At 40.6% G+C, this 15,623-nt stretch overlaps 1 long non-coding RNA gene across 1 annotated transcript; it reads right to left on the bottom strand.

Annotated features, from left to right (window-relative positions):
* Positions 1-3,661: 3,661 nt before the first annotated feature.
* On the bottom strand, positions 3,662-9,685 carry LOC142600143 (uncharacterized). The gene is made up of 4 exons (XR_012833600.1): positions 9,367-9,685; positions 6,698-6,792; positions 4,303-4,435; positions 3,662-3,764 (listed from the first exon to the last, which is right to left on the bottom strand). It is a non-coding gene; the product is annotated as an uncharacterized LOC142600143 (long non-coding RNA).
* Positions 9,686-15,623: the final 5,938 nt, after the last annotated feature.

The following is a 15,623-nucleotide window of genomic DNA, read 5'->3' as shown; positions in this document are numbered from 1 at the left end:
CCGAATTGGAGGAATGCTTCCTTACTTGAATGGAGGGGCCACAGACTACTAGTCAACCTAAAAATCCTGTTAGCATTACATCTCAGCACAAATAAAGAATTTGGATCAGTGCCTTGTTAGATCACCTCTATTTCTAGCTCGCTGAGTAAAAAGAGCATTTTTTGCAGCCTAGTTTGATAAGTAAAAGGTGTCTTTCTCACCTGCATGCACTCTGAATTGTCACTCTCGTTCTTTGTTCCTTTGCATGCGGCTGTTGTCAGCTCCCGAGTCACAGAACCACTTGCAGGAACGGCTCGGGAGAGTTTTGGAAGAAAGGAAAGGGAAAAAAGGAGCCGCATTTTTATTTAACAGGAGAAGGAGAACATAAAGAAAAGAAAGGTGTTCTCAAGAATGTAGCCCGCAGCCTTGTCAGGTAGCATTTCTTCAGATGATTTTTTTTTCCTCTCCCCTTTCCCACCCCAAGATCGCTCTTCATCATTTTTTTAAACATCTCTTCTGGGACAGGGACATGAAAGTGAATTGTGGGTCAAAGGGAAGAATTAGGGTTTGCCGGAGCTGCTTTCTGATGGCTTTACTTTATCTTTGTGTCCAGGCTTTTGCCAGTCAGCAGGTACCATGGGTTATCCATTCCAGTCACATCATTTTCTGCTTGATGACAAGCATCACACCTTCATCCATCACATTTACATTTCAAACTGCCACACTGCTCTATTGATTAATTATTTAGCAGCTCTTGGCCACTTGTGAGTGTTTCTGTGCTCACGTTTCATGGAGAAGGTCCTTTTTTTTATTTATGTGCAGTTTTGTAAAACAAAAAAAAAATGTAAAGCCTTTAACATACACACATCCTAATAACCTGCCTGTGCGTGCCTGTATGTGCGCATACGTGTGTGCATATTTACATGTGTGTGTGCGTATGCTGGTACAATTAGGTACACACAGGGAGCAGAAGCAGGTAATCTGATCAATAAGCACATGCTCACACTGATAATAGATTTCTGAGTTTTCAGAGCACCGAGCAGCAGATCAATGAGACCTTGCAGGTGTGTGCTGGAGCCGGGAATTGCATCAGCTACATCACGCTCCCTACAGACTAGTGGGGAACATGCACATTGTCCTCCAAGGTCTGTCACTTTGAGCAAAACCGGGTGGAGGGCTTTTGCAGGTGCCTGGCAGTGGCTATATTTCTTCCACATCACAGGCAGGAAAGGGCAGCCTCTGAACAGGACAGGAGATCTGGTTCCACCTAGGGCTCTGCTTGCCCCAGCAGGTCACTCCATCTGTCTTTGCTTCAGTTCCCTTTGGTAAAAAGGAGAATTAGGAACTAATCTTGCAGTCCTTTTGCATGTTTGATTCCTAATTCCACTGTAGGAATAAAATCTATCATCTGCTCTAACTAGAAATAACAAATCTAGGTTAGTTTAGAAACCTTTGTTTGGAAGAGTAAGGTTTGGTCTTGCTTCTGATCCCTGGGCACTCCTGGGCACTCTTGCTTTGGCTGGACATTTTTCTGACCCACCGCCACCTCTGACCCAGCAGTTTTCACGAGTGCAATCTGTAATCCCTTGGTGTCCCAGGTGGTGGTATGCTCCAGACTACTCTCTGATATTCATAACTGCTTGCCCAAACATACGTGTCTCTAGAAGGAACAGCTGCAAGAAGAAAGCAAGATGAAGTATTCAATGATGGGAAGAGGAATGTTTTCTGTAAAGATTTTGAAAAAATCTTCTGAAGTTTGTGACATCACGTACTTATGTTGGAGCAGGAAATGAGGTCATCTTGAATTCTAAAATAAAGTTAATATATGGATCTATTTTAATGTTTTCTACTGTTTTCATTTTTTTACAAGTTTATTATGGATATAACCCAAAAAATGTAAACAGGATGATTCTTTTTCCTGCTATTCATTTTCAATAATTTCTGACTTATGCAAAGCCTATTAAAATCAAAGGGAGTATGTACATTAACTTAATAGGCTCTGGTTGAGACCCTTGAAGAGGAGGGACCACATGGTTCTTATTGCTCCATCTCTTGCATTTCTGTCTTTATCCTTCAAATTGTAAAAGTAAATGTAATACCACTGACTTTTTCATGGATGGGATTTGTGCCAGTATTGAGCTCATTGTCTGAATGGTGTTAGGCTAGAATTGGTCAACATTTTTCTGTCAAAATTACTTGGTTTATTATAAAATACACTGGGAACTTGTATAAGGCAAGTGAATATCCTATTTATATATTTACAGTGAAATATTACAGCATTCAGACAATAAAACAAAACCATCTGCTTGGTTTATTAGTGATGTTAGTACATTATTTAACACACAGAGAATGACTGACTAGCTCCTTTCTATCGAGAGCACTGAAATAAAAAATGAACTCAGTCTTGGTCCTGACCTGTGGTGGAGGATTTGGTTGTTTGGCCAAATATAATCTCCATCTCTGACCTCAATTAAAGGAAATATTTAATGTTTGATTGTTGCCATTTCCTCCCCTCTGTGTTCGCTTCTCCTCCTGCCTCATTTAGTCTCTTTCTGTCTCTTTTTTTAACAGAAACTTCTGTGAAGTGCAAATTCATTTACTGTTTTCTTTCCAGCTCTTTCCAAAACTCCTCCACCTCTGGCATTTAATGCCAGCACTTAATGCTGACAAAGGCAATTTAATGTGGATGGATTCGATGTCAGGCAGACTGAACTCTACAGCTCATATCTATATTTGGCCATCAGGGCCAGGCCTGAAGAAAGGCAAGATCATGGCTCCCGGGTCAATTCTGTTCCCTTGCCTTGGGTAAACAAAGGAACGGAAGACAGAGAAGCTATTCCAGACTTCCCCTATGTCTTCTCCAAGGTAGTAGTCTTGTACAGCACCGAAACTTATGCCTCATAAAGAAGACCACTGAATCCCTGCTGGTGAAGGAATCGGTTTTCTCGCTTTGTTATGTAAGGGAGGAAGGGAATGTAGCATGGACATCCATGGAGGGAAACAACAGCAATGGATGGTCTTCTCTGTAAGAAGTCCTGGCCTCTCAATTTCCAGTATACTATGAATATACAGAGAAAAAGCTATTTATTTCTGCCTGTTACCCCAAGTGGTTTACACGGATGTAACTTCTGCATGTGAAATGTCATGGAAGCAGTACTGAGTTATAATCACAGTAATTAAAACTTCAAGTAATTTGAAAATCAGCACTTTCATGGTTAAACAAAGGTGATGATATCTATTACCTCTACAATTAACAAAGTGTCTTACAATGTAAAGTGCACAACTCCGAAAGATGCTGCAATTTGCATGAACATTGAAATGCTCAAATCTGATTTAAGTACAAAAATGAAGGACAGAAGGTGAACCTTTAACTTGTACAACAGAGCTGTTTCTCTTACATGAGTAACCTCAACAGGAAAGTGGCAATACTAGTACTATGGCAATATTTGATAAGATCAAGGACATTATTATCTAGACCTTTGCACAATACTGTTCCACTGTAAAGATCTGAAATTAAAAGAGAACCAAATGAAGCTCTCTCTCTGATGTTGCCATCTTATAGTGTCTGTGAATGTATTTATATGCCTTTTAAATTTTGTCTTTATTTCCTTTGAAATAACCCTTCTTTGTAGAATAACAGTGTCTCTCTTACATACCTATTCACTCATCGATCCTAAAACTAAGAGCTGATACAGTGTCATAGATGATATGGCAGCAAAGGTCTTCACACTTCTTTTGTTTTTTGCTTGCTTCATCTCTTCACATTCACAGTTAACAGGTTTGCTCTGTATAAAAAAAAAAAAAAAAAAAAAAAAGAACCCAAACAAAAACCCCATAGTAATTAGTTCCCCATAGGTGTGTTCAATTTGTATTGTCACAAACAAAAAGGAAAAATAACACTTCATCTTTTTTGGGCTTCATGAGATCAGGGGAGTATTTTCAGAATTGAAAAGAAAGATTCTTTTAAATAAGATCTTTTATTAGGAAGTGAGAACAATATAAAGTAGGCACCTTCCAGTCATCTATTCTGTAAAATGGCAGACATTATAATAAACAAAACCAATTAGATTATGAGGGGACTCCTTACTTTACAAAGATTAAAATACATAAACATAATAATTCTGAATGCTTGACAGGATTACACAGGCTCTAATTCTAAGTTATGCCATTTCTGACTGCATAAATACTAGCCAGCACATCCTGCTACTGCCAGTAACGAGAAAGGTCCCAAGAACATTTGGATTCCCAATGATATGAGAGAGAAAAATCAACTAGAGCAACAGGTGGTTCTTCATCTTATCTACGGATATAGTATTACTTTACCATTTCAAGAAAGAATAAATACTCAGCTATTGCAGAGAAGGTGGTCAGCCACACCATCAAAGTTAGCTGGTTTCCACTTTGGTAACTAGAGTTCATTAAAGATGAACATCCACATCCTATTGTCAATCTTTCTCTGCAAAAGAATTATTGTTAATCAATTTTGATATAAAGGTCAGAGAAGAAGAATGCTATATCTTCTGCCCAAGCCTGGTCATTCAGTCAACAGAGAGAGCCAGTACAGTATTTTCCAGAGGAATTAAAAAGACAGATAAATAAACAAACAACTAAACCACGAAATGGCAAGTCATAGATCAAGCTAATAGTGCAGTGCTGCTCTCTGTGGAGAACAACATTCCTGCCTGACTTCCCAGCACGTTGGGCACTTGCTCTTACTTTATTAGCCAAGCAGGACTCACTTCTGCCTTCCCAGTGCACCCAGAAGTCCCAGGAATACAGGATTGGTCCCATCTGTTATGGAAATAGCATTAGCAACTACTCTTTCCAGCCGAGGAACCCTATTTATCAGATGGTCACCTGTAGCAGCAAATCCCATAGGTTGACTACATGCAACACAACTGATTTCTTTTTATTTCCTCTAAATTTACTATCCTATACTATTTAACTTCACTGACTGCCCTCTTGTTTATACGTAATGTGACAGGAAAAAAAGAAGGTCATGACTTGTGGTTTAATTAATCACACCTAATTAATCACCCCTTCAGGAGCCTCAAGTAGGTACAATATTGAGAAACAGACTTCCTTTCTGTGCCTTTTACATGGTAACATTGATCCAGAGAAAAGGGAGAGTGCTCCTCTGCCTCAGGGGTGTAACTCCCAGCCATTGCTTTGCTGGAGAATCACTGTAGGATTGGATGGAGGAGACATCTTTGGGAAGCAACCATTCCACAGGATTGCACGTTTCTAGTGCATTCCTGCCCTTTCTGTAATAATGCTTGAAAAACATGCAGAAAATTATGGTACCTCTTTTGTTTTCTCCAGACCAATAAACCTTAAATTGTTTCTTAAAGTGTGGTATTTCTGCAACAGAGAGGGAACACCCTGATTCAGAGCCCTGTGGCAAAGGGGTGCCCCTGCAAGATGGCAGTGACACAACTGACTGTCCTGGGGCTGGAGAGGGAACCGACCTGGGGTGTCCTCATACGTGACACATTGCCTAAACCACTAGTAGGTTGTTAGGTAAAAGATTAGTTTACAGCTTCTCTGCTATGACTGTGATAATACTGCAGAAGACAAGAATGAGCTTATTAATTTATTTGAATCAAATATTGTTAGCATCAGCCCAAGGAGAGGACTCCAGGCCCCAAGCTGACTAGGGGCCACATTGCTGAAAAGGACTGTGATTACTGACACGTGCTGGAGCAGAGCCCTTATGCTTGAGCCTTTCCCTGTCCGTCCGTTTTGGTTCCCACTCTGAGATTTCTACCTTTCCCTGCATAGCGTTTAAAAGACAACAAGCACAAGCAAACTACTGCTTAAAAATGAGGTGCGGTGCTGTGCCTAGACCTTCAGGGAGCTAGCTGCTGACCTAACAACCCCTTTTGGGGACAAAGAAAGACTGGCACCATGGTTAGCAAGGGTGCGAGGTGCATGGGTGCAAGTCCCTCTTCTCCCTGGTTTACCTATCTCTAGAAAATGGGAGGTCTTGGAAGGAGTAAAGTACTCTAGACCCTACTGACTCTAGATGTCATTGCTTCATCTTGACGCAGAAGGGAAACATTCTGGAGTCCAGCATTCTGGTGGGATGGGAGATCTTTTTCCACCTCAGCTGGAGCTGTGAGCTGAATTTCACACTCAGAGCAGTGATCCAGTAAGATAGTAACTTGATGTTTGGTGGTTATCTTGATTTGGTAGTGCAGTGGCAAACGATTCGTACTTAACTTCACGTAAATGACACAGGCACAGCTACGTGAAAAATCCTACGGGAGCAGCAGCAACTGCATACAGCTTTTAGGCTAAGGATTAGCTGCCTTTAAAGAAGGCTGCCCTTACTAGATTGAGAACTGATTGCAATACCTTCTTGTCTCTTCTTACCTCAATCAATAATTTTTAGGGTTCAAAATAATCAGAGTGTAATAATTCCTCCACAGGAACAGTCATACAGTGATGAACTACATACCCCAGTCTGCATAAGTATGAAAGAATAAAGGCAAATTTTGAACAAAACTTACTACACTGAGGCAAAATACGTGTCTCTGCAGCTGACACAAATGTGTCTTTGCTGCTTTGCAAAACTTAATACTTAATGGGAATAAACTTTGGTAGTACAACAGGCTTAAAAACCAAACCAACCAGCCCAAAGCTCAGTGATATGTGTCCTGCGTGTGCCTTTAAATACTATTAAAATTGAATTTGACTAGACTTGCTCAAATCAGACCTGTTATCAACAACACATTGTCTCAGGAGACCAACATTTGTCCAGTTAGGGCTTCCTTCATTAATCGTCCAGCATCAAGCAAGCCAAATCCAAATCTGTGGAGAAAAAGCAATTAGATATTTTAAGCAGCGATAAGAACACCACAAATAATCAATTTCTATGGCATTAGCAGCTACCTGGCCCAGCAAAAGTCTATAAAAGCTAGAATTTATTGCAGAACACCAGACAGCTTACAGAGCATTGATTCTTAGTAGTATGCATAGATTGCTGGATTTAAAGAGAAATCCCTAATGGTTCTTACCTTTAATTTTTTTTTTTCTTTTAAAGGGAAAACAAGGATAAGGTGTTCATAAGACCAGACTGCAGCAAAACAATTGTCTAACGACTGTTAAACAGAATTTGTTTACCTTTTAGATGAACAGAATACCACCATGTCGTTTGATAGTGATTATATGCAATATCTGATGCATAAACCTCATAAAAGATGAGAAGCTAAATGCAATCACAGTATTCCACGGTTAGAAAAATATTAATTGTGTTTTTTTAAAAAAAACATTTATTGCACCTGAGAAACCAACAGACTAGAAATAATTTTTGCATTTGTTCAGTTCATGATTCTTGAGGCTTTAAAGCCTTATATTTCTCCATAATGATCTCATACTGGAGTATTTTAGTCTGCATTAACCTTTGTGATTTTTAACTACTTATAAGAGCAAACCGAAAGGCAATGCAAAACTTAGCAAGCAAACATTATTGTCTGTAGCGGACAACACAGTTTTGAAAAATATTTTGTCTTAATACTCCCAAAAGACAATTTCTGTGTGTAGATGTTATAACTGATCTTTAAATGTGAACCAAAACATACCCAAACTCAGATTTCTAGGCCGACAGGCTTAGAAGTCGAAAAGGACTTTGGCAATCGTCTCGTCTGACCTCCCGTATACAGACACTAGAATCTTTCCCCAGAAGCTGGATTAAATCATGTCTTTCAGAAAGATGTCTAATCTCATTTTAAAGACTCCAAGCTATGGTGAGTCCACCTCCTCCCTGGGTAAGCTCTTCTAGTGTTTAATTACCCTTACTGCTAGGAAACGGTGTCTTATTTCAAGGTTGAATTTGTCTAACTTAGCATTCAAATACTGAAAACGCAGAGTATTTGAGAGAGAGCAAATATAAGTGACATGATACATTTTATACTAATCCTAAATCAAAAGATTATGGAAATACAGAAAACATGACAACTAAAGCTCTAGTCTGGCAAACATTTATGCAAGGAGGTAGCTTTCTGCATAGGAAATGGTTTCCTTCAGTTCAGCAAGCCTACACACATGTGTAAAGTTACACCAGGGCTTCAAATACAATTTAAAAAGAGGCATTCGGAGTGACTTTTGCTGCAAAAAATATTAGGTATTAATTAATAAAGATAACCTCCCTCCGTCTCTGTCCCCAGTCTGAGCAGCCTTTGAGGTGGGATGCTATAAATTACTACTAGAGGAAGAAGAAGTGAGAAAACTTCCTATTGCAGAAATCTGATTGCCGCCGTAGGGGTATGACTGCTGAAATCCAAACACAACCCAAGGGGGGAGAAAAGAAAAAAAAAAAAAAAAAGAGGAATGAATAAAAAAAAAAAAGGAGAGTTGTCAAGATAATTAAAACTTTGCAACAATTCAGTAGTGGTGCTGATAAAAACAGCACTGCTGGCTGAATGCAAATAAGATGGTAAAGGCCCTGTTTGGATTATGGTAATTAGTCTGAAGTTAGCTCCAGCCACACACACATATGAGCACACACATACACACACAGCAGTGGAGTGGAACCTGACAACCATACTTGGCGAGTGATCATAAAATTCCCTGGCACGCTCTCAGGATGCCATGTGGAGCTATTTGTACAGTTAGGTACGGGACTCTGCAGCGCAGGAAATACCAGCGGAAGCACGGCTGACCCGCCTGGCCTTCAGCGAGAACCTGCCCCCCTGCTTATCGCTGGCCTGGATTCAAAAGTGATCTCTGGAGAAGGCAAATCAATCGAACACATGTTTGGTCTAAAAATGTCATTTTGGAATATGCTAAGATATTTCCTTACATTAGACCATTTTGTTTGCCCCAAAGATTTGTCAAGTGCAATTGAATGCATACACATCACAACGCGCGCCGGTGCCAGAACAAAATAATTTCAATGTGTCCTTTAGTACTCCGATAAAATGCAGGCAGTCAGTGTTGAAACGAGATGCCCTGTGAAAGTCTTGTGCGCACTGGCATTCTGCATTTCTTCCAGGAACTTGTTTCTTTAAAATTTGGGATCCGTCCAAATGAGCAGATTTTGTGTAAGAATGAAGAAGGGGACCAGCTCAACCTCTCCTCTTGCCTTCTAGACGGAGGAGTTGAGGCAGGCTAATTTATGTGATGAAAAATCATTAAAGAAATTATAATTTCCAACTCTGATTCCTAAATAATATAGCCTTTTCGAGGACAATATCGTTACAAATAACCCTATTAATCCGTTGATTCAGCTTTAGAGCCTATTCTGATATATGACAAAGATGTGTTTCTTCAACAATTTTCACAAGTTAATATTAAATGATATTGGCACACACATCATTTTTATTACTAAGTTCTTTGATTTGTTCACCCTGCACAGTCTCTACAGCTGTGTGTTTTATGACCTACCCGTCACAGGAGAAACTCCCATTAGCACTGGCACACAGCGGAGGAGATGTGAACTTTGCAATCAGCCTTCCCACCCTCATTCTGGTTTCGGTTAGCGCTGAAAAGGCTGTTTCGAGCAGATCAGAATAGGCGCAGCCCGATCACCGCGGCTGAAAGCGCACCCGTACTGTGAAGGGCAAGCTTCCCTGCCTGGCACGTTCAGAGTCTGCGGAGACTATATCAAATCCAGATTTGTACATGACTGCGGATGCCAAGATACAGTCCTCTGACCAGCGGGCTCCTGAGGGAAGGCACCCATGCCTCCCCCTTCTCTCCCCTTCCCACCACCTTCACCCCCACACCCTTTTTCCTTCTCCCTGCATCGACCCGGAGAGGTTGCTATAACACACACACACACACACACACACGCACATGAGTGCGCCAGCCTTGAAACGCTGCAAGGTGCTTGGGTTGCTGTACTTCAGCTGAGACACAAATTCGGTGTGTTTTCACTTGCTGTGTGATCCTTTGGTGGTGTAAGTGTTTTTTTCTCTTTTTTTTCCAATGAACACTGCCTTGAAAGAGTTACTCTGACAGCTGATAGGCCAAAAAGCAAAATTACATGATGTCTCTTCTGAAATTATCTCGGTGAAGTTTACACAATGTTTTCTCTGGGATTTTTATCTGGATTAAAACAAATAAGTATAAAATGGGGAAAAAAAAAAGGAAAATTAAAACCTGCCGAAATCTCAACTCTTACAAATCACCTGACAGCATTAATCCAAGAGTTGTGATTGTACAACAGAGGAGAAACACTTGGTTGCAAATACGTAATTTCAGCTTAGAGATTCAGTTTGATGGGGTTATCATGAAAAGGGCGGTCAATACAAATTACACATATGACCTTAACGTCATCCTTTCCACTTTCCCGTATTTTACGCATATTTAATCACCTGCGGTTACATTTGACAAGATGCAAAAGTTGGGCTATGATCCTAAAGCAATCAAGAATGTTAAGCAGTTCAGGAATGGCACAGCGTTACTTTGCCATAAAATATGAACATTTATGAAGGATTTAATAATGTATTATAAAGGTAAAAAAAAATCTGTAAAAGATTGCTAGATGTTAAATGAAGTCTGATCAAAATGCACATTTATTAGTTCTTATTAGACAAAAAGCCCTTTATAACTATATAGCATTGCTATTGCGATAAATGCAGTATTCGTACCAAAATGCTCAGTTCTTCTCACTACTGAGAGATATGGGATTATATGTCTTAAAATTGAGGAATAACGATAAGACTTAAAAGACAAATTGAGGACCCACAAGGTCTTGGATTTTTGTATTATATATAAATTTCCAGAATGAATAATAAGTTTCTGGACCCTTTAGTGTTCTGTACTGCATGAAATTTTTTTTTTTTTTATTAGTGTGGACAAGTAAATTTTATTTGATAGCTTGTTGTATTTAAAGACAGTGTAAAACTCTCATTGCAAACAGTTGTTTACAGTGCGCTTTTCAGCACAAAGCTGTTTTAAAGCTCAATTGTGCATTTTGCAGATAAAGTGGGAAAACTAACTGAAGGCTGTATTGTAAGCAGTGGTTGCCGTGGAAACCCCAGTTTCAAGAGCTGGTTCTCCATTACCACTTAATTTAGGCTTCCTAATTGCATTCCACTAAATCGGTAGCGACAATATCTGCAGAGCAAAACTGCATGCCCAGTCTAGCGCAAACCTCTTTGAAACAGGCTTTTTGAAAGCCAGGAGCTATAAAAACTCAGCATGACGTGGAGCATATGAGAAACCTGTAGTTCAAATGTACTGCTGCTTGCTTTCTCATCCTTAGTAACTTCAGTGCGCTCCACACCAATCTATTAGTTCAGTCTACCTTAAAGATCATAAAGCTCTGCCATGTGGAAACTCATCTGTCCACCAACACATTGGTGCAAAATAGATTTAATTGTACTCCCAACCCAGTATCATGTCCATCTTATTTTACTACACACCAGCAGGTAGCCGGTGCAGAGCCTTACTTTCCTTGAACTGCCCTTGCTCCATAATACGAGGAGAACAATACTTTCTCAGTTTAAATCATTTGCCACTGTTCAGCTGTGCAGCAAGCCAGACCGCCCATATGTGACCTAAAGAGAGCCTTGTCAGAACCACTAGACATAAAAGCATTCCAATTATCGACCACACTGCTTTAATAGAGGAGGCAACTAATATGATAGTGTAAGTGATTCTGCCACTGAGAAGCTCTTCGTCACTGTCAGATTAACACTTGAGTTAAACTCTTGTAAATCAGTCACATTATGCCGTCGGTTGAGAAATAAACACAGACCTATTACGCTTAGAATTCCAGAGGGCTCTCCCCGCCATCCGAGTTGCGCAGGATGCCCTATTAATCTGAATTTTGTCATGTTTATTATTTTGCAATTACTAATGTGGGTAACGTTGGAAAGATTTAAGTTGTCTATGATTAGATTCTGAAATGGATGTACATGCCTAGCAAAAGCTTCTGCAAGGGAAAAGGAGAGAGAGGAACAGAGCGGGATACAGGAGACAGCTTCTGGGTAACTTCTGGAAAAAGCCAACAGACCACCAATTTAATTAAATCCCATAACTCTTTTTTTAAAAAAAAAAAAAGTTTAAAAAAAAAAGCACAGAGCATTTAAAAGCAAAATACTTCAGTGTCTTCAAGCACAAGACCTCCCACAAGCTCACAGTGAAGTGCACCTCCTAGCCACTAATGTGGTTTCATTCGAGCTCTCTAATATGTATGAAATGAATGCTGAAGTTGAAAATAATAAATAAACAACTACTCTTTCAATGCTTCCTTCCCTCCACAGTGTTATTAAATGCCAGTAAAATACCTTTAAGTCACACATTATCAGGTCATCATCAGATTTTTTTATTTCTACAGATTTTCTCAAGTTTCTGAATTGTCTTCTACTCTACCTGAGCTGCTTTGAAACCAAAAGGAACCCACCTTTGTTTTAGATACTGAGGTTTTGGATGTGAGAGAGCAGACAGATGAAGACTGTTAACACAAGCTGGGGATTTATTTTTAGTGATGCAGTTCTACCTGTTCAATGGAGCCTTTTCAGGTGGGTAGGGAGGCTGGGAGAGAAGGAGATGGGGCCAGGGACTAGAATTCTGGCTGTTGAGATTGTTTGGTCCAAGGTTGCTTCAGCCAGATGGCCACTCTTCAAGACTTCCAGCCAGCTCCTCTTTAGAGGTTAGGAACTCCATCTAGAACCAAGGCAGATTCTCCCAGGGCAGAAGCAGCAGCCATGAAGAGATTTTAGACTAAACATCCTTCTCATGCTGTCATCTTTCTCCAGCAAAGTAAGGAAACAAGCCTCCATGTCACTTTTCTTCAGTTTGGGTTTCTGCAAAGATCTTTTGGTGAGACAGGGAGAAAATGCTGAAGGTAAGAGAGGAGGAATAGGAAGGAATGGACACCACTGGGCTAAAACTCTGCAGAAAAACTGCTGGGAACTTAATGTGGTTGGAAACTGTATTGATCTTTATATTTCACTTTGCTCTTCAGCAGACCCTTAGAAAGAGGCAGTGGCAGAAACAAAGGGAAGGCCAGTAAAACTATATTGTAAGTTGAGAAAAGCCAGAAAGGACACTTTCCCACTCTGTCTCTTCTAGTGCAGTCTGTCTTCTAGTCCCTATGTGGAGAAGTGCAGCCTTGAAAAGGCTGTGTGGGAACTTGAGGGAGGAAATCCTTCACCGCTTGTCTTGGATGAAATGAGTTCAGGCAGAACTTGATCAGAGGCTGCTCCAGGCATCGTCCACAGCAGATGAAACTTTCCTTGGAAAGGAAAGTCTATAGGAAGAGACTCTAGACATACATTACTTTCTCTCAGCAGTCTCTAAAGTGAGAGTTAAGAGATTTAAAAAAAAAAGTAAAAAAAATTACCTGTCAGAGACGTGTTACATTGGAGAAAAATTCTGTTTTTTAGTTTAGGTAATTCATGTACTAGAGAACAACAATGAAAAATTAAAAAGCTCTCAAGAGACAATGGGCTCTATTCTGTTCTCACATGCGTGGCTTAGTTACAAGTGGGCTTTGAGCCAACTTCTGTGCTCAGCTACACACGTGCAATTTCCTTTGACTTAAACAGAGCATATATTTTTATGGGCCTTTTTGTGTATGGGAATTGCTATGATTTGTTTATACTATTTGTATAGTATTATAAGGATCAGGGTCTCATTGTTTTGAGCTTTAGGAAAACAAGGCTCTGTGTTCTGTCCACTGGAGAGATTAGGGTCCAGGAGAGTAAGCAGCAAGTGAAGGGTGTGGGCAGTCTAACCATCGGTCCTCTACATGGTCATATCTTCCCCAATTATAAAGAAGTGTACGTAAATTTTAGCCACCTAGAAAATAATTGGCTTTCTTGACATGAAGTGGATTCAGATGACTGTCAAATTCTCTGTGTGCCTTTCCCATCCCTCCCTGCCCCCAGCACAATGCTGCTTCCCACCCCAGATTTGCTGAACCGTAGTCTTTATCCTTAAAACTGGTTTACCCTGGGCAGGTACTTGGTCTTGTTTCAAGGACCTGCTTTCAACAGGGTCTGCACACCGCTGGAGCCAACTTCTGTGTTCAGCTACATGTGTGTGGTTTCCTTTGATTTAGAGTATATATTTTTCTGGGCAGAGCCTGTTCTTTTGGGGTATGGCTCTACACAGGCATTGGAGCCCTTCTGGCACACCTTTGCTTGGGGCTTGTAAATGCCCTGGCAGAGGCCACAGAGGGGAGGAATTTGAAGGAGCAGAGGGCAATGGCCTTACTGCTCTGTTCAGGGACCATACGCAGCATCTGACATGGCACTGGACGAAACAGGAGGATATTGGTAGGTGGGAATTGTGTAAATCAGCTCTTCCTCTGAATGCATCTCTGTATGCAGCGCTTCGCTATTTAGGGATCAGCGTAGAAATCAGACGAACTTAAGGATTTCCCCCCCTCCCCCCCGATGGAGGGTGGAAGAGTAGGGGTGAGACAGACAGAGGACTTTAGGCCCTCAGAAAAGAGCCAAACCAGCATGTTCAGTCTCCTCTGTGTGCTGGATGCCTGTTTGCACGCCAGCAAGTGTGGCTGGGGTTCTGCAGGTTTGGGAGGGAAGGGTTTCAGGGCAGGGAGCAGAGCCAGGGAGCGACTGCTCTCCATCTCTCGCCACCCCTGGCGCCTTTCCCGGTGGAAGTCAGAGTGGGAATTAACACACACGGAACTGGTGCTGTTCCAACTCCCCAAGAGGAAAACAACATTTTTTCAAGCTATATGATTCTTGTTTGCAGCTACGTGACACGTTATTTAATGACTTGTGAAATACTGCATTGTTCTGATTTTGAAGATGCGTACATCTTTGGAGGACCGCTCTCATTTTTCTAAATGCTTTTTAAATGCAACATTTACAAACACCTTCATTTTCTTGTTGTTGCTGACTCGCTCATTGACATTTTAAGCTAAACAGCATATGGCTTATAGCTTTGTACAAGCAATTGTATACAATTCATACATTTTCTGGAATTAAAAAGCCTTGAAAACATGATGACAATTTTCAGAACTACAGGTTTATTCTTAAAACTAGGAGATCTGTGAGGTCTATTCTTCATTTTTACAGATTTTTCCAAGTGATCCAAAAAGAGTTGCTCAGGGGATCCCAATTTCCTGGCTGCAAAATAACAGTAACAACACAGGTGGATATTTAGATGTTCAATTCCCACATGTGTTCAATGTGCTTTGTGGTCTTTAGGTGGAAGAGTATTACTGGAGTGTAAGGTATTAATTATTGTTATCAGCATCTAAGATATCTCTTGCTAAAGATTTAAATCAGCTTCCCCTGGAAACGTAGGAAATAGGATTTAAAAGGACCTCCTGCATCAAGTTCAAACCCCAGCTTTTGCTGTCAACCACACGTCACATAATTGGTTTCATGAAGTGCTCGAGTTTCATGCTGGAACCAGTGAAGTTTCTTGCTCCCCCTGCTCCTGTTGGAGGGCTGCTTCAGGATTTCATTCCAGTGCTTCCTCCTAAGTTCCTGTTTGAGTTTATTCATGGCCATCTCATAACCATTTGTTCTTATGTCAACATTGTCCATTAAATAGCTCTTCTCCCTCCTTGTATATTTATAGACAACAGTTATGTCCCCTCTCAGCCTTTGTTTTGTTTGTGTGAACAAGTGAAGCACTTTTAGTCTCCCTTATTAGATAGCTTCTCCTCCTCCTCCCAGTACACCTTCTTGGTGCTTGTCCCAATTTGAATT

The sequence above is a fragment of the Balearica regulorum genome, chromosome 1 (assembly GCF_011004875.1).
Source record: "Balearica regulorum gibbericeps isolate bBalReg1 chromosome 1, bBalReg1.pri, whole genome shotgun sequence".
Classification (NCBI taxonomy): Eukaryota; Metazoa; Chordata; class Aves; order Gruiformes; family Gruidae; genus Balearica; species Balearica regulorum.
Note: the sequence above shows the minus strand (reverse complement) of the source record. Positions and strands in the feature narration are given on the sequence as shown.